The sequence below is a fragment of the Kogia breviceps genome, chromosome 19 (assembly GCF_026419965.1).
Source record: "Kogia breviceps isolate mKogBre1 chromosome 19, mKogBre1 haplotype 1, whole genome shotgun sequence".
In the NCBI taxonomy this organism is placed as follows: domain Eukaryota; kingdom Metazoa; phylum Chordata; class Mammalia; order Artiodactyla; family Physeteridae; genus Kogia; species Kogia breviceps.
Window position 1 is genome coordinate 53,445,678 of NC_081328.1, and position 18,811 is coordinate 53,464,488.

General features: G+C 45.9%; 1 long non-coding RNA gene across 1 annotated transcript in view; it reads left to right on the forward strand.

Moving 5' to 3' along the window:
• Positions 1-15,940, forward strand: part of LOC136793157 (uncharacterized) — an 80,856-nt gene extending 64,916 nt beyond the window's left edge. Inside the window, exons 3-5 of the long non-coding RNA XR_010838042.1 lie at positions 78-386; positions 1,573-1,717; positions 15,479-15,940. This is a non-coding gene — a long non-coding RNA (uncharacterized lncRNA). The remainder of the gene's footprint in view (positions 1-77; positions 387-1,572; positions 1,718-15,478) is intronic.
• Positions 15,941-18,811: the final 2,871 nt, after the last annotated feature.

Below are 18,811 nucleotides of genomic sequence, written 5' to 3' on the forward strand. Positions count from 1 at the left end.
AATCCGACTTATTTTCCCTCCTCTTGGACAGACGATTTGATGGTGATTCTTATTTCCCTCCTTTTGCCATGGTTTAGGTACTGGTGGCGGTTGCAGTCTCCCAGCTGAGTCCTGTCTGGCTGCCTGCTGCGGGAGAAGCAGGCCAAGCTCTGCAAGGGAATTGCGTTGATGTGTACGAATGAGCAGGGCGGGGTCCTTTGATTTGGGGGGATAATCAGCAAGGGGTGTGTGGACAGAGCTGTCAAGGATCCCCCTCCTGACAAGCAAGCTTTCTTGCCCTGAGTCCTGGCTGGGCCTCTACCTCCTACTTTCACCTCCTCTGCTTTCAATCTGCAAGATCCCCCAGAAGTGAACATGGGAACACCTGGCCTTGTCTGCTTTCAGAGGTATGTAGCTCAGGCACCGGTGAGTAGTGGGCACTAGCTGTGGATCTAGTTTCCTCCCACAAGTTGGTACCCAGGGAGGGAGTGCCCTTGTCTGGAAAATTCATCCACATGCAGGTGCTGGTGAGCTGGGCCCCTACAGGCCGGCCCTCTGGCTTGACAGCAACTCTGTGCCTCCCTGGAGCCTAGTTAGTCTTTGCTCTGTCATTTGCTCTCCTTTGCCTGGATCAGAATCACCCTCACAGGGAACATAATCTGGTAGTAAGGCAGAACGAAATGATACCAGCTTTTCAGAGAGGAGTATGGAGTTTGGATGGGTTTGTGGCTGTGTTTGTGTGGGGACAGGCCCAACTGAATGCGATGGGCACGGCTCACGTATTTGCTTAACAAAAGCCTCGAAAATGCCCGCCTTGCTTACGGGCAGTGTAACAGCATCAGGTGCTCAGTTCCAGGCATCCTAAGGGGAAAATTGTTTCGGCAGCTGTGTCTTCGCATCTGCCTTGTCATTAGTGAATAGTACCGCAGAGTGGTTCAGTGTATACATTCTGTAAGATTAGGCTCTTTTATGTTTATCCATTTCGCTTCAGGATTTTAGGTACTTTCCAAATGACCCGTTTAGTAGTCTTAATTCTTTTTAACCTCCATTTTGTGAAACTGATTCATCTGGGATCTCAGCTGTATTCCAATTATTACAAAAGAAGGCTTTCTGGAGTTTAACTAAGACCTTAGACTTCCCATATGGGAAAGACCGTGTGTGTGTGTGTGTGTGTGTGTGTGTGTGTGTGTGTGTGTATGGGTGTGTATGGGTGTGTATCAGAACACACACTATCAAAGTTATATACAAACAGTGATACACTGCTTGTTCTGTTCAGGTGTGTGTGCATATGAGTATAAAATAATCACACTGGAGAATACTGAGTCATTGTGACTTGGTAATTTAGATGCAGGCTCTAGATCTCGCAGTGGAGGCTCTTCTGATAGCCTGCTGCATGAGAAATGAGGCTGAATGCTGCAAAGACATGGTATAGATTCGTAGGAACGGGGTTATGCTTAATACTTTATAAATGTATTTCATAGATATGTGCAGGTCTTCTCAACAATGAACCATAGATGCTTGAAATCTTTCCCAATTTGCCATTGCATAGCAACCGTCCTCTTCTTTGCTCAACCTTGAGGCTTTCTTTCCCAGGACTGTGTTTTCCAAACGGTACTGATTTCTCTGGGAATAACAGGATTTTTAACATGGCTGCTCTAAGAGAAACCTGAGTAATGTAGTAGGGAGTCACTAACTGTTTGAAGAATAAAGGAACGATTGAATCGGCCCTGAACTGCAGGTAAGGGTCACCTCTCTATTTATTTACACACCTATGTACTCTCTTGGGTAGAATATTCACAGAGTTATTGGACTCACTTGGCAAATTCTTTTAATGTCTCCTTTCATTTATCAGTAACTTAAATTCAGTTAATCAGTTAATTGGTATTAGGTAAATATATCACCACTCTTTCCATCCTCCCACTTGCCTTCTTTGTAGGTCTCCCATCGTCACCTGTACAATCAATATATTGGGTAGGCTAACATTAAAGACTTCATTTTCTCGGAGATTACGGTTTGAAGTATGCCTGCGGTATAAGTACCTGTGTACCAAGTTTTGGAACAATTTAATTTCCTTTCCAAGACATACCCATAACTCCTGATGGGAGGCTACAACAGCCAGCAGGGTGGTAGCACAGGGGTCAATGATTGTTATTCACCTAAGATGCAAGGGGGAGGGGACTTCCCTGGCGGTCCAGTGGTTAAGACTCTGCGCTTCCAGCGCAGGGGGCTTGGCTTCATCCCTGGTTGGGGAACTAAGATCCCACATGCCCTCTGGCCGGAAAAAAAAAAAAAAAAAGGTGCAAGGGGAGAAAGTACATCATTGAACATTAACTACAAACTGTAACCTACAGCAGCATTCTAATAAGCATTTTGCCCGAACGACATTGGGCAAAGCAGTTGTCAGTGATGTCTGGCCCCGGACATCTGCCTCTTACAGACTTACAGGGAATGGGGACCCAGGGCTCAGACACATGCATTATTCACTGCTTTTTTCCTCTGCTTATTAGCCTTGGGGGTGAGGGAGGGTGGCATTAAGCACTGGCCCAGTCATGGCAAAATGCAGGAGAACACATAGTCTTGTGTTTGGGGCTTTAAGGGGCTCTGAGATGCCCTGGCGCTCGGGAGGATTTGAGAGCAGATTGGCTTATAGCCACCACTGTTGGCTAATACTCGCACTAGTCTTTTCGAGGGAAGTTTTGTGTGCGCACGCATGTACCCCCTTTCCTCAATCCCCAAGTCAGAGAACAATAGAGGAATTGTGTTTCTGCACTATTCCATGAGATAGGTCAGGGGGCAGGGTGCATAAGGTCTGCAATGGAGGACCCACCAGGCATTAGCCCCGAGCCGTCACGAAGGCACCCGAGACCAGGGCGATATGGCTTTGGCCAAATTATAGGGAAACATTTCACCGGCTGAGCCGTTTGGAAAACAGCTGTTTTGGGGATAGCAGATCCCGTGCCCTTTGGGGAGACCTCAGAAGCAAGTGTAAGGTTTGCTGGAGGAGAGGAGAGGAGGTGTGTGCATGTGTGTACGTGTGTGTGTGTGTGTGTGTGTGTGTGTGTGTGTGTAAGGGGGATGACAAGCATGTTTATCCTTAATGTCAAGTTGTCAGTTCTATGAGGAGTTAAAATAATCTACAAAGTTAATCTTTGATGTGGACATGCCCTCTGATGTAGAAACTGTTACTTAAATGTTCAATCATGATGAGAATACTTAGAAAGTAAGTGCTTAGTAACTACTCCTGCCTAGAAGTTCAGAACAAGAGGCCGAGGGTCCTAAGAGCCAAGGGGCAAGTAAACTTCCCAGGACGTCTGTCACAGTGTGTGCTAATTTCCTACACTCTCCCCGAAACGGGGCACAAGATCATGTCAAACATCCTGCGTTCACCATTTGCTTTTCATGAATTTCCACGGGCTGGCCGTTCACGTGTCGGCATTGTGGAGCAGGGTCCTTGCTTACGTATCAGCTGGGATAAGCACAGAGTATTCTACTTCTCCTCTGCCTCTCGGCCGCGGGTTTCCCTCGTGCCCACTTTGGGGGTGCCACTATCCTCTCTCCATCTGTTCCTTGTTTAGTAGCGAGGGCGGCTGGTGGGGCTGGTGGGGGGAGGATGCCGTGCGTGTCGTTTGGCAGCGGTTACACACTGCTGGCGTCAGAGGGCAGTGAGAACGAGAGGAGGTGAGGATGTTTCCACGGGGCGGGGGGCGGGGGGCGGTGGCGGGGCTAGGTAGCCTGGCTGCCCTGGCGGTGGACGCCCTTGGCGAGCTGCTGATCTGAATTAGACTGAGAGCCACGCAGGGACACAGTTTCTCCCCTCTCAGACGCGGGGAGTTCTCCAGCCTGCGTTTTCCGGCTCCCCACGAAAGTTTCCAAATTAAAAAAAAAAAAAAAAAGTGTGGAAAAATACAGTAAAAGTGACAGCACCTTCCAGTTTCCGACAGCTCTGTTTTGACTTCGCAATCAGCCAAGCTGGAGCCCCCGAGTCGCTGGCTTAATTTGTCACCTTGAGTTGTTAACCGTTTTCCTGCCTTGCTCGGTGGGTGTCCTTCTGGCTCCTGGCCCCTGGCTAGCCGGCTCAGTGACCTGTTAATCCTGTGTCCTTCCTTTCTCTCGGGCTTGTGGCTCTGCCCAAAGGGCTCGTTTTTTCCCTCCTGGAGTCAAGTTTGAATTCACTTCATTGTCACCTTCCCGTTGGTTTTTGCCAAGTAGTAGCTGAAACAGAAGAGTGACGGGTCAGGGCAGGACGGACTGCCCCCAGAGTCAGCTCTCTTACGGTCCGGAGTGCCCTTCAGAAGAAGTCCAACAGCGCAGTACATTTTTCCTGCTTATGGGTCAGAGCAGAGAAAGGCGCGTTTTAGAACTGAGATGATACAGGATCTAGTCTTTTGGGGAGCAGAAGGAGAGCTGATCTCATGTGTGTTTCATGTCAGCAAAGTCAGTCTTTGTGGCATCCAGTCACCCTCTCTGGCCATCTTCTCTATTTCCCACCACCCCCTTGGTGCCAGGTACCTTCATCTTTTCCCATGGGTGCTCAGAATCTTCTTAGGCATTTACCCGAGGCTTTACCGAAGGCTTTCTTTCCCCTCAACACTTGCATATACCCGATACCAATGTCCTTGAAGACCTGTAATTTGGGACCATCCAACTTATTAATATGAGAAATTAATTCAAATTAATTAATTCCTTGGGGGATGATGTGATGGGGTATGAAATCTGATTTGATGGGTTACTAAAAACAAGTGTATCGGGCTTCCCTGGTGGCGCAGTGGTTGAGAATCCGCCTGCCGATGCAGGAGACACGGGTTCGTGCCCTGGTCCGGGAAGATCCCACATGCCGCGGAGCAGCTAAGCCCGTGAGCCGTGGCCGCCAGGCCTGCGCGTCCGGAGCCTGTGCTCCGCAACGGGAGAGGCCACAACAGTGAGAGGCCCGCATACCGCAAAAAAAAAACAAAACAAAAAACAAGTGTATCTCAAAACTAACGTGTCTTTTAGAAACAACTTGGATTAAAAATTCCGTTTTTTTTTTGTAAAATGCAAATTTTATTATTTTTTAAATGGTAATAAATTTTCATGATTCATAATTCAAAATATAAAAGTGCATGTAGTAAAACCTTCCCCTCCAATAACTCAGATCCTTCTTTGGAGGCAGCTGAAATGATCAGTTTATGGCCGGTCCTTCCACAAAGGTTTTATGTGAGCGTGACCCATCGTATACTCTCTACCCCCCTTTTTAATTTTTATGCGTTGTATTTTAGAAACTTTAAAGTTGCAAAGCTATTACAGAGTTCCTATATATGCCGTCACGCAGTTTCCCCTTGTTAACATCTTACATTCCTGTGGTACATCTGTCACAGCTAAGGAACCAACATCGGTACACTGTCAATGACTAAAACCGCAGTTAATCAGATTTTACTAGTTTCATCCTCTTGTCCTTTCTCTGCCCTGGGATCTCATCCAGGGTACCACCTTGCCTTTAAGTGTCGTGTCTCCTCAGCTTCCTCTAGTCTGTGCTAGTTTCTCAGACTTATCTCCTTTTGATGACCTGGACAGTTTCGCAGAGGGCTGGTCAAAGATTTTGTAGAACATTCCTCAAGTTGAGTTGGGCTAATATTTTTCTCGTGGTTTTTGCCAGGGTTATGGGTTTGGGGGAGGACCACCAAAGAGAGGAAGTGCTCTCCTCCTCATCATATCAAAGGTTCATAGTATCCACATGACTTACCACCGACCGTATGAACCTGATCGCGTGGCTGAGGTAGTGTTTGCTAAGTCTCAACCCTGTAGTCTCAACTCTTTCTCCCTTCTATACTATGACTTGTTGGCATAACGGCATTAAATTCAACCCATACTCACTGGGGAGGGGGTTATATTCTACCTCCTTGAAGCCCCTTTAATTTTTAACAATGTGGCACCATATTTTACAGGCTTTCCTGTGTCTTGTCTTTTTAAAAAACAATACATTTTAGAGATTCTTCTATATCAGTATTGAAAGTTTCCACATTATTAATTTGCATATATTCTACAAATATATTAATAGCATAACAGATTTAACTAGTCCCCTTGTGATGGGCATTTAGGTTGCTTCAATATTTTGATCTCATAAACAATGCCAGAGTAAATAACCTGGCTCATGTTCAAGTATGCCTGCAGGATAAACTCCTGAAAGTTGAATTTACTACTTAAAGAGAACGCGATTTGTGATTTCTCAAGCTATTGCCAAATTGCCTTCCAAAGACAGTGAAGCAACTTATACTCCCCTAGGAATGTATAATCAACATGATTCAGTGCATGGAATTTCAGGTTGGTGGAGGAAATGTTTTTAAATTGGTGGACCATTCAATGTTTCTGCAAATCTTCTTAAATCATAGTACAATAGGAAAAAACGTTAAGAAATCCAATTATTTCAGTGCAATCTGGTTTGTGGGTTAATTTAATGAGTCTAGAGCGCAGCCTACCTGGTGGAGACTTCACCTATCCCCCATCTAGTTCCTTAATTAGGCTCCCCTTCTTGCTGATTTTCTGGCACGTCCTCGAAACCTTCCTATCTTTGCACAGAACGTTATTTACTCTTGCAAGATTCCTGCCTTCTTCCCCAACTCTCTATGTACCCATTGAAAGCTCACATCTTGGTTAGGCCCATGTGGTCCATTCTCTGTCACTGTAGCATAAATGAACTCCATCTGCCTCATATTTATTTGCACCTGTATGTGGTTATATGCTCAGCCTCTTAAGTCATTGCCTTATTGAAGAATGATTTTGCCTTCCAGGTGTACTGTGAATATTCTGGGGTAGGGAACTAGTGTCTTTATTGCATCATTCCCCAAAGGCTTCTGAATCCAACATGAAGTGAGTCCATATTGTTAGTAGAATTACTGATGGACCCTCTGGTCCTTCATCTGTTTCCATCAGCTGGTACAGGAAAGAGCCACGTGGGAGGAAACCATTGCTGGGAGGGTGTCTGCCTATCCCTGGCTTCTTGGTGTCCGTACTCTTTCCTCAGAATAACATGAGAGGGACAAATAGTTTTCTTTGTGGCTAAATGATAATCTCCCAGAGGTGGTGAGAAATAGCTATAAAGGTCACTAGTGAGATTTAAAATTATCTGGAAATGTTGCAAATCACCAAAGACTAACTCTAGGTCCCCAAAGTCTTCGTGGTTGGGCTTCCCTGGTGGCGCAGTGGTTGGGGGTCCGCCTGCCGATGCAGGGGATGAGGGTTCGTGCCCCGGTCCGGGAGGGTCCCACGTGCCACGGGGCGGCTGGGCCTGTGCGTCCGGAGCCTGTGCTCTGCGGCGGGAGAGGCCCCAGCAGTGAGAGGCCCGCGTACCACACACACACACACACACACACACACACACATGTAACTGTTGTTGATCTGAAATTCAAAGTTAGCTTGGTATCTTGCATTTTTTATTTGCTAAATCTGGCAGCTTAACACATAGAGCGCTTGGAAAATATTATGCTGATGCAGCATATACTAGACCCTCTTCCTTCTCCTCACCCCAGATTACCTTCTCCCTGTCTTCCTGCTCTCTATGTACCTCTCTTCCTGGTGGGCCCCCCCTCCGCACTGCACACACCCCATCAGGAATTCACAGCCTTACGACCCAGCAGCAAGTTCTAGAGCTATGGCCCAGGGTCTCCTCCAATGGTCAGTATGGAGACGCTTTTCTTTCCGCCTGGGGTGCGCAGCCCCGGGGAGTGTCCTACAACTCCCCAAGCTTCCTCTCTCCTCCAAGAACGCTCTTGGCTCTGCCCCAGGGCTCTGTTGAGGCCTCCACCCCACCGCAGAGGTACCTTTCACTAAGGTCCCCCCCACCCAGCCCAGGGGCGCGCACGGCTTTGCATCGATCGTGTTCATTAATATTCACCGAAGTCGTGGGGTGGGGGTGGGCGTGGGCCGAGGCGACGCGGCAGCAAAGCCTACGTCTCTGTCCGCTGACACAGGCTCTCACGGGGACCGGGGCGAGGTGGTGGGGCGGGCGGGCGGGCGTGCTGAACACGCTAGTTCACAGTCACCGCCTGTGTGCCCGCCGGGATGGGGGCGTTCCGCCGGCTATTTTAAGGCCAGACTGGTGAATGTTGGGTTCCCCTTCGTTTACCTAGGCTCTCAGTATTTTCCCTGGCACGCTCCAAGGTGGTCACAGAATGTGGGAAACCGGGCAAGGGAAAAAATGAATGCTCTGTGGCGACGCCCCTGGTAGCTGCTGCTAAGTTCCACGGAAAAGACGGGCTGGGGGAGTGGGGGGGCTCGCTATCTGTGTCTATGGGCGTCCCCGAAAGCTTTCAACCGTCCTGGCACATACTCAGTTCTGGAAAAGGAGCACTGGCCGCACACTCGGTCCGAGGACCGGCCTGGCAGCCCCGACTCCACCCACTCTGCGGCGCGCCCGCAGTGAACGCCCCTTTATCGTCGGCAGGCGATACTGAACTTTTCAAAACTTCTGTGTAGGTCCTTGTGTCCCAGATGCCTGTGGCATGCAGGCTCGGCTTCCTTTCAAGGGTGTTGGCTTAAAAACCCACCCAGAAACCTGAGAAAAACTTCTCCACTTGGCATCTCGGGAGGCTGACACCAACTGCCTTCTGTTTCTTGGCCCACTGGCCACAAGCTACCTGGAGGACAGTTATTATGAGGAAAGGAGGCAACTTCAGGCCCGGGAACCATGCCGTGGGCAAATCGCAGTTATTTAAAAGTCCTGCAGGGAGCAACCCTGCCCCCGTCACTTAGGCGCACGTGGCAGAGATTTAGTTCCTCACCTTCCACGGGCTGGAGACTGGCTTTGCAAGGATGTACCCCTTGTCCTTCTGCAGGCTTGGCCACTCTTGGTTAGTGCTGTTTCATTAGAGCCAGTAGTGGAGGGCGCGTCTGAGTGTAGGTCTGAAGCTGGGTGTCTTGTCGGGTCAAGCATTTGTAAATGCTTTCTGTACACCAGATACATGACCCATCACGCTGAGTACTTTATGTCATGTGACCATTCATTACAGCCACACCATGGGGTAGGTATCACTGGACCTGCTTTACAGATGCCAGGTTAAGTGCCAGCTTGACCGCAGCCACCAGACGAGATCAGCCTGGACTACCTCCTGTGCTGTGTCTTTCTTTACGCTAAATCTCACGAATAGAAGAACTTTTCTCTTGAGGACCTGTCTATCCAATTGCAGCTCTGTTTCACTCTTTCCGGAAAAGCTGATCATACCCGAAGTCAAGAGGTCCACCGGAAGATTTTTCAGAGTCATTTATCTCGCATTTGTAACTGAGCTCTGTTCAGACACAAGTGATGTATTCTTACTGCTCTTGCATCAAGTAGAGTCACAGATGCCCCACTCCAAAGCTGGTGTCTGTCTGTCCTACCTGGATGGGCTCTGTTGACTGGAGGACCACTTGTGTCTTTAACTGGTCAGAAGACAGACTGTTAAGCGTGGTCTCCAGTTGATTCGCACTGGACTTCAAGTCGTCACAAGCAACTTACATGCGACTAGTAAGAGTGCATCCAGAAGGTCCACGAAACAACATTTCACGTGAACTCTTGTTCCTGTAGCGTCCACGTACAAGTTCTAAGGGTTGCTTTCAAACTTCCTAGTTACGTGTGAGTGTCGCAAAAGTGCCCCAAGTCCTTGGTATTTGACTAAGTCCGGACAAAGTCGTAATTCCAGTTTCGGCTGATCACTGGGTCCGCATCAGGATCCCAAGGCCTGGCATTTCTTCTATCAATCAGCACACTCTGCCCTCAGTAGACGCCGCCACTCCTAACTATGGTGGCTTGTCTTCATTTTGAAAGTACTGATAGCATCTATAAGTGAAAAAATCCACAGGCCACATTCATTATCAATACAAGTTATGATTTTCTTTCTTTTTTTTTTTTGCGGTACGCGGGCCTCTCACTGTCGTGGCCTCTCCCGTTGCGGAGCACGGGCTCCGGACGCGCAGGCGCAGCGGCCACGGCTCACGGGCCCAGCCGCTCCGCGGCACGTGGGATCTTCCCGGACCGGGGCACGAACCCGCGTCCCCTGCATCGGCAGGTGGAACCTCAACCACTGCGCCACCAGGGAAGCCCCAAGTTATGATTTTTAACTAAGTTCTTAACAACCCAGAAGGCCATAGCCGCCTCATAATAGGCAGACCTTCCCCCAGCCTGGAGGACAGGAGTTAATAAAGACACAAACATCTAGAAAAATAAAATCACACTCCAGTTCTTACTCCAGAAGACATCGATCCAGCACTGTGGAAAGTATGGAAGGGGGACGGTGTTTACAGAGCCGGTCTCGGTCCTGGTCCCCTGATCCTCAAACCTGCACATCATGCTTCATCAGATGGTTCTCCCTCCCTCTAGGAACATTTAGTCTAGCCTTATACATATGTGGGGGACAAGCTGGCTGTTATTTACTTTAACCGATTACCTTTTCTCCAAGTTCGTTTGCTTATGCTCTCTGTATTATGCTGCAAATGACATTCATTCCATAACATTTCTCAGGTAACTACTACAGGCAAAACTCCATGCTTGGGGCTTTGAAGGACACGGATGAGGTCAAGTATAAACAAGGGAGACGCGGTGACCATGCCTCGAACTAGCCCATAACTGCAAGACAACGAACAGGCTGCACAAGCCTGATACCGACACGGTCTCCTAAGCGTGAGCACTTTACCCAAGTGTGCAGACCACCTACAGCTCATGGAAGTGAGGTTTACAAGTGCAAAATCGCTCATTCGTTCTTAGGTTCATTCAACATATATTTTTTGAAGGTCTGAAACTGTCCAAACCTTTGAGTTAAATACGAAGAGGAAAACAGAATGGAAAATAGACATTCCTTACCCTCAAGGAAATCATAATTAGGCCATTAGAAGAGATTATAAGTAGCTCCTGTTTATATTTTTATTGAAATACATAAATATGGAGTCTGTTATTTCTTAGGAAATATGTGACTTGTGATATGCAAATTTAAACAGACATCACTTGTTTCTAGCCATCCTTAGATTTTAAAATTATAAAAATTTAAAGTAAGAGGGAAGAAAGCTTGGCTCTAAAGTGAATGTTTAAAAAAAGATTTATTATTTATTTATTTTTTTGGCTGCCTCAGGTCTCAGCTGCGGCACATGGGATCTTCGTTGAGGCACGCGGGATCTTCTGTTGCGACACGCGGGCTCTTCATTGCGGTGATCAGGCTTCCCTCTAGTTGTGGCATGCAGGTTTTCTCTGTGTAGTTGTGGTGTGCGGGCTCCAGGGCGCATGGGCTCTCTACCACTGGACCACCAGGGAAGTCCCTGAAGTGAATTTTTAAAAAGCATTTCTTTGTGTGGACAAGGTAGGTACAGGAGGAGAGGCTGTCACGGAGGATAATTCATCGGGGAAACCCTCACAGGTGGTTTGATTTCAAGACTGCGTTTGAAGAACTTCAAGGTCACAGAGAGACAGGCCTCCAGGAAGCGGAAATGTCCAGGTTTGTGCAGAACGTACAGGGTGTGGGCTTCCCTGGTGGCGCAGTGGTTGAGAGTCCGCCTGCCGATGCAGCAGGGCACGCGGGTTCGCGCCCCGGTCCGGGAGGATCCCACGTGCCGCGGGGCAGCCGGGCCCGTGAGCCGTGGCCGCTGCGCCTGCGCGTCCGGAGCCTGCGCTCCGCAACGGGAGAGGCCACAGCAGTGAGAGGCCCGCGTACCACAAAAAAAAGAAGAAAAAAAAGGAATGCACAGGGTGTGAGGAGGTTGGCATGGTGGTGCGTGGTGGGTGGTAGGGACTAGAAGAAGGCTCACTTATCATGATGGGAAGAGCCAGGCTTGGTGGTAAGGAAGGGGAAGAAGAAAAAAGCAACAAATGTAGGATCTGCTAGGGGGCTTTGCTAGGCTGACAATTTTCTTTATTAAAAGAAACCTGTTGTGCAGGTTGTGATCTTTCCTTTGCAAGTGCGTCGTGCATACTTTCAAAAGCGGGGTAGGAAAAGCCACCGGATATACAGGGCCCAGCATGGAGAGTCCACTTACACATTTTGAAACAGGTGAAAAAACATTCTAGCGTAGAAAGTAAGATGTGCACATATTCTAAAGATACAACTAACACAGGTGGAGAGAAATTTCATATTTTCAGCTTGCCACTCCCAGACCCCTGGAACTCTTTTCACTTTTCTCTACTGTTAGCAGTTATTTTGTCAAAGACTTTGAGGAATACTGTCACCAGCACTTACCTCTCAGTTTGTACACTTAACACCAAGACATGCCATGAAAAACATTAGTGCCTTCAAAACAGCGTGGTATCAAAACACCTAAAGCAAACACTGTTAGAAGACGCAAGAACGATTTGGGCAAAAGAACACACTTGTCAACCCAAACAAGCACAAAACCACTAAAAACAGCAAAGGGGGTGAGTCCTGTTGAAGAGTTCTCCTGAGCATCTCTTGCCTTCCTTTCTCAGGTGGTGGCACTCTTGGAAATCTCCAAAAGCGGCGTCAAGAGCCAACGAAACCAGGAGTGCCTACAGCTGGAAAGTGTATGCCAATGGAAGAATCTGTAGCGTCTCACAAACTCTGAGCCTGAGCAATGTACCTAATTTCCAGAGCTGAACAAGAGGGCGGCCTTTTTGCCTTCCAGGAAAGGAGACATCTCAGGGGATTGTAGGTTTCCTGTTGGACTGCTGTCAAATTAATGATGTTGCCCTTTTTCAGCTCTTTGTATTGAAAGGATGCAGAAATGCAGCATTATTTTAAAAAATTCAGTGAGAGAAAGGAGCTGTCATCATAGCAGGGTGATGCTGCTGTTAGTAATAATTTTAACGATAATAAAAATAACATCTGGGGACTTCCCTAGAAGTCCAGTGGTTAAGTTGCTGCACTTCCACTCAGGGGGCGAGGGTTTGATTCCCTGGTGGGGGAACTAGGATCCCACATGCTGCGAGGAACAGCCAATAAATAAATAAATAATAACATCTAATATTTATGGAACGATTACTATATGCCAAGCACTAGAATAGCGGTTCTCAACCAGGGGTATTTTGGCCCCTTGGGGACATTTGGAAATGTTTGGAGACATTTTTGACTGTGACAATGGAAGTGTGGTGGCACGTAGGTGGGTTGCTACTGGCATCTAGCCGGTAGAAGCTAGGATACTGCTAAACATCCTACGATGCACAGGACAGGCCCTCACAACAAAAAATTATCCCCACCTGAAATGTCAACAGTGTTAAAGCTGATCAACCTTGCAGGAGATTGAGGCTTTTACACGTATTCAACCTTCAGAATAACCCCATTATTGTCCCCATTTTACAGATAAAAACATCTAAGCTTAAGGTAACTAACAAATTCTAACAACTTGTTTTGACTTTTGAACTTTTAGATTTCTTTTTCTTTTTTTAGGGCAAACACAGGATTTTATCCGTCTTTTTTTGCAACCAAGCACAGTCTTATATTGAGATCTAAACACCACTTACTGAGTTCTGATGCTGTTTGAAGGCACATTTAGTATTAAATATTATTAAGTATTAATAATTATTAAAATATTTCTGGAACAAACGTGAATGAGATCATTTTGGTGGTTAATAGTCACTGCATTTTGTTTTTGAAATCTTTGCCTTGTTTATTTATTACAACGAATGCTAAAAACTGGAGACACATTATCCTACAGAAAGTTTGTATCAGCTTACATTCCTATGAATCATGCTTATGTCTCACTGAGAATGAGACACAGATTTCTTTCTTGAGATCGATTTGGTTCTACAATAATTGTAGAACATTTAGGTTTGTTCCATAGCTGGGAATTGGTTCTTTCAAATGTCAGCATGAAAGTTATTCAGCTAAAGCTGACCCAACCCCCATCCCATTCTGGGATGAGACGGGGTACCAGCTGGTGACTGGGGAAGGGGAAGAAGATATTATATAATGTCTACAAAAGTAATGAAAAGTTGACAACTGCTAAGATAAGCAACCAGTAAGATACGGAATGAGAATCTACAGTCATTTAAAAATATGTTTTCTAAGCATAGTATCCAGACTTTCCCTCATATCCTCTGTTCTTTATGCCTGACCTCTGATAGTGCTGTGGCATGGGCTGTTGAGAAAACAGTGGTCCTGATGCCATGAGATTTCAGACAAGAGAGGCAATCTCTCCCTGCAAACCTTGTACAGAATTAGGTCATTGAATTCCAACAGTGTTGGGCCCTTAGGAAGATGACTGCTGTTTCTCTTGTTTTCCTTTTTGATAAATGCCAAGCTCCTTGTCAAAATCTTTATGACTAGAGATGGGAAAAACAGACATTTTCTTTTGAAATCATTTCTCCGCATCTGGCTTGGGTGTTCTGATCACTTCTCTTTGCTCTTTTTTCTTTCCTCTTCTCCATTTTTTTCAACCTTTTCACAGTTCTATTTCCATTTTTTCCTCTCTCCTTATATACTATAAGGACCGTGTAAAATATGAAGCAAGGAAAGGGAGGTGAATTGCCTAAATAATTAGACTGACCACCCAATGGGAAAGTTTATATGCATATGTGCTTTTTCTCCCCCTAGGGAGAGGGTCCACCTCTCTCAACTGGTTTTTAACAGTTTAAGAATCACTGTTGTGGGCAGACCTGGCAGCCCATGCAAAGCCAGAGACACGTAAAGAGAACAGTACACTGAACAGGAGTCAACAGCAAGAACACAACATAGGTTTCTATGGAGTGTAGGTGGAAATGAGGCCAAACAATGTCAACCACTATCAGAGGGATATAACCCAGGGCCTGGATGGAGAAGAGGTCTGAGGCCGACTCAGTACAGCTTAAAGAACTAACTGGAACAAGGATACTGAACAAAGCCCCGCTGCTCTCAAGTGGCTGACCCATCACAAACAGCTGATGGATAGGCCAGCAAAACCCAGCCACACTACAGAGGGGCTGTGAATTCCCAGCTCACTGTGTTAAAGCTGGACGAGTGGGCTAGATGTCCAACTGTTTTATCAATCCTTGATCAAATCTCATCCTCTATCCCGCTCCAAACCAAAAAAACATCAACTACATCTGCCTCTGGCCCTGAGAAGGTCTGGCCAACCGGCAAGAGGCTGGCACAAGACTCAGCTCCCTCTTCAAGAGCTGTCTTTATACTTGATTGTATCGTGGGCACATAAAACAACATCGAACTCCCCAGTACTGGGAGAGAAAGTTATTAGGACCGAAGGGGGTGGAAGCTCTGGACCTGAGGTGTGTTGGGAGGAGGTAATGGTTTTCACTGAATTCCTTTTTATATTTTATTTAGATTAAGTTCTGCTCAGCAGGGTGATTTCTTAATTAGAGCCGCCCGGCCAGGCAGACCTCCAGCTCAGACCCCTATGCTGCCTTCTAAGGTTTCATGAGGAATCTTGTCCTGCCTTATTTCCTGAGTTCTAATATTTGAATAGTATGCAGTGGATTTCAATGGGAGGAAAAGACATGTAATTTAATCATCTTTATTAGATTTTGCCCATGGATGGGGAGAGGGCAAGGAAAGAGGAGGGATGTGTGTCCTCTCTCTGTTAACTTTTTTCTTTTTCTTTTTCTCTACCTTTCTTCCAGTGGTCAAAGGAGGAGGAGACTCAATGGCCTTTTCTTTTCCCTGTATTTTTGAAACAAAAAAGCGAAATAAGAACCTTAAGCCCCCAAAAGAAGTGTGTTCATTTCAGAACTTTTCAAGACTTGGTGGAGAGATTGACATAAACAAATTACTCAGTTCCTCCTTCGGTAACCTCGATCTGATCCTGAGATCCTGAGTGTAAATGGGAGGCTCCCATAGCTTTTTGTTCTCTCCATCACTATAGGAGTTGCAGACTGTGCTCAGCAAGACCTCTGCCATAAAAAAGAATGAAATAATGCCATTTGCTGCAACGTCGACGTACGTAGACATTGTCATACTGAGTGAAGTAAGTCAGACAAAGACAAATATCACATGATACCGCTTATGTGTGGAATCTAAAAAAAGTTCATAATGAGCTTATTTACAACACAGAAATAGAGTCAGTCACAGATGTAGAAAACAAACTTATGGTTACCAAGGGGGAAAAGGGGGGTGGGGGAGGGATAAATTGGGAGATAGGGGTTTACATATACACACCATTATATATAAAATAGAACTAATAAGAATCTACTGTATAGCACAGGGAACTCTACTCAATACTCTGTAATGACCTATATGGGAAAAGAATCTAAAAAAGAGTGGATATATGTATATGTACAACTAATTCACTTTGCTGTGCAGCAGAAACTAACATAACATTGTAAATCAACTATACTCCAGGGCTTCCCTGGTGGCTCAGTGGTTAAGAATCCACCTGCCAATGCAGGGGACTCAGGTTCGAGCCCTGGTCCTGGAAGATGCCACATGCCGCGGAGCAACTAAGCCTGTGTGCCACAATTACTGAGCCTGCGCTCTAGAGCCTGAGAGCCACAACTACTGAAGCCCGCGCACCCAGAGCCCGTGCTCTGCAACAAGAGAAGCCACCACAATGAGAAGCCTGTGCACCGCAACGAAGAGTAGCCCCCGCTTGTCGCAACTAGAGAAAGCTCGCGCGCAGCAATGAAGACCCAGTGCAGCCAAAAATAAAATAAATAAAATTTATTGAAATAACCCAATACTCCAATAAAAATTAAACGAAAAATTAAAAAATGAAGACCTCACGAAATGGAGGAAAATTAAAGAGGGAAATGGTCCACAGTGCATTCTCTTACCAGCCCTAAATTGGTGTCATTTTGGCCACCATCCAGGGGAGAAAAACCAGCCTACAGAAACAGAGAGAGAAGATGTGAAGCCAATGCAAGGAAGGGAGGTTTGTCATGCTGCTGTCCTCTGGATGGGATAGGAAAACTGAGTAGGAATTAACATGAGCAAATAGTCAGCAGGAGTTCTTTCAGAGGAAATAAATCTATTAGAGTTTTCCAAGAAAGAGAGACAGAATTCAGCATGGCACATCAAAAAGAGAAAGAAAAATATTGTGTCCCCAACTCTCCCAATTGTCCTGCTAAACGCAAAGAAATGCACACCCTTCTTGTTTTTGGATTCCCACATTGATGGCCACATTTGATGAGGGTCTGCATTCTTTCATTTACATTTTATTACCCCAAATCCACCCGGACGTGTGCACGTGTGTGTGTACACACACGTGCACAGACACATACACCCTGCAGGCTGTAACCCTCTCTCATGCCCCTATCCTGTTGATCTTTCTTCACTTAAAAATTATCGGCAAAGAATTTATTCATTTGGGAGAATTCCAGGCACTACATTTACGTACAGTTCCAATGAAATGGGATCCAGACTTTTCAAACCGTGCTGTTTGCAGATAAAACACAAAGGCGGGACCTCATTATCTGGAGACATGGCCCCTTCTTTTCCCTCCTGCCTTTTGTTTCTGAGCAATTCTAAGCTTGTTTGGAAAGTCTCATAACAGGGGCAGAACGTTTTTCACCACATCTATTTCAGGAGGGTTTTTAGTTAAGAATAATGAATTTATCTCTAAACAGATAGAAGAGTTTTACCAAAGCTAGAAAAGACACTTTTGCTAATATCCCATAAAGGCTGATCTTAATCCTCTCATTGTTCAAAATGCTTGGTCTGTGAGAGTCTTATTTATGTACCAAATGTCTTTATTAAATCATTATACTAACACAGAAAAAGAATCCCATTACAATGTGTTTCTCTGTGTGATCAAATGTTATCCACAGTCCTGTTGATACCCTATTTATTCTGAAATTTGAAAAGGTAAAATTCTGATAGAGCCCACTGTTTGGCCAAGTTTTTCAAAATTCATTGTAATATGGCTGGAGGGGTTACTAGGTCCTAGCCAGCAAAAGGCCTAAATTTTATCAAGGCAGTAGTCCCTAGCACAAAGAAAACTGAAAAATAGGCCTTGCATTCACCTACAGAAATGGATTCTTGGCAACACTGTACTGTGATTTGACCTGTAGAGACACAATGCATCTGTCATATCCACTTTGATTTAAAAAAACCCAAGCGGCAAATTTGAAGACAAATTGCACTACTGAATCCAGAGTTGTGGGATGGGAAAAGAGTTTAAAAAGCCAAGAGAAGCAAAGTTTGGTGTGTTTGGATATTGGATTTTGAAAGTGAACTAAAAAAATAATAATAGCAAGATTTTTGAGTGTAAATTTAATGCGTGTTCATTGTAAGGGGACAAAGTCACTCATAACCCTACCACTGAGAAAGTACATTTGCTGTGGATTCCTAGACTTGATTTCTGCCTTCAGGTGGAAGTGAGTTTGAAACAGTCAGTGTTAGGATGTAGTTTAGAATCGTGGGCCTTACAGGCATTAAGAGAACCTAAAAAGAGAAGAGACCAGGCTCATAGGGTCCAAGGACTATGGCCTGTCAGGCAGAATTGGAGAGCTAGGTGGACCAAGTAAAGAAGTCAGCAGGAGGGTCCAGATGAAGCAGTAGATACAGTGGGACCATGCATGACTGGGTAGCAACAAGACGTAGCAACAGAGGTGGGATGGATGTGGCTGACGTCAGAGAGAGAAAGGGGAGCATGCAAAGAGCTGGGCCCTGGAGATACATGTCAAATCCTTTAGCCTTTCAAAGATGATTAACCCAAACCACCTTTCTTGCTCCTTCCAGATGCCTTTAGTATCTCATATTATTACAAAGTACCTGCCATGTTAAAAATACATGTTTGGGAAGCAAGAGTGATTTTTCTCTTTTCTTTTTCATTGCAATTGTGATGTACTCACGGCCTGGCATTCCACGAGGTCTGGCTTAGATTAATCTCCGGCTGGGCTGAGAGATGCATGCTAATTTAGTGACTGCAATTATGTCTGTCTCTACCCGTGGCCTGCTCTATGTGGAACATGCCCTTTGAGTTGTTTTTCTCCAGGAGAAGTAGTGGTTAGGCTGGG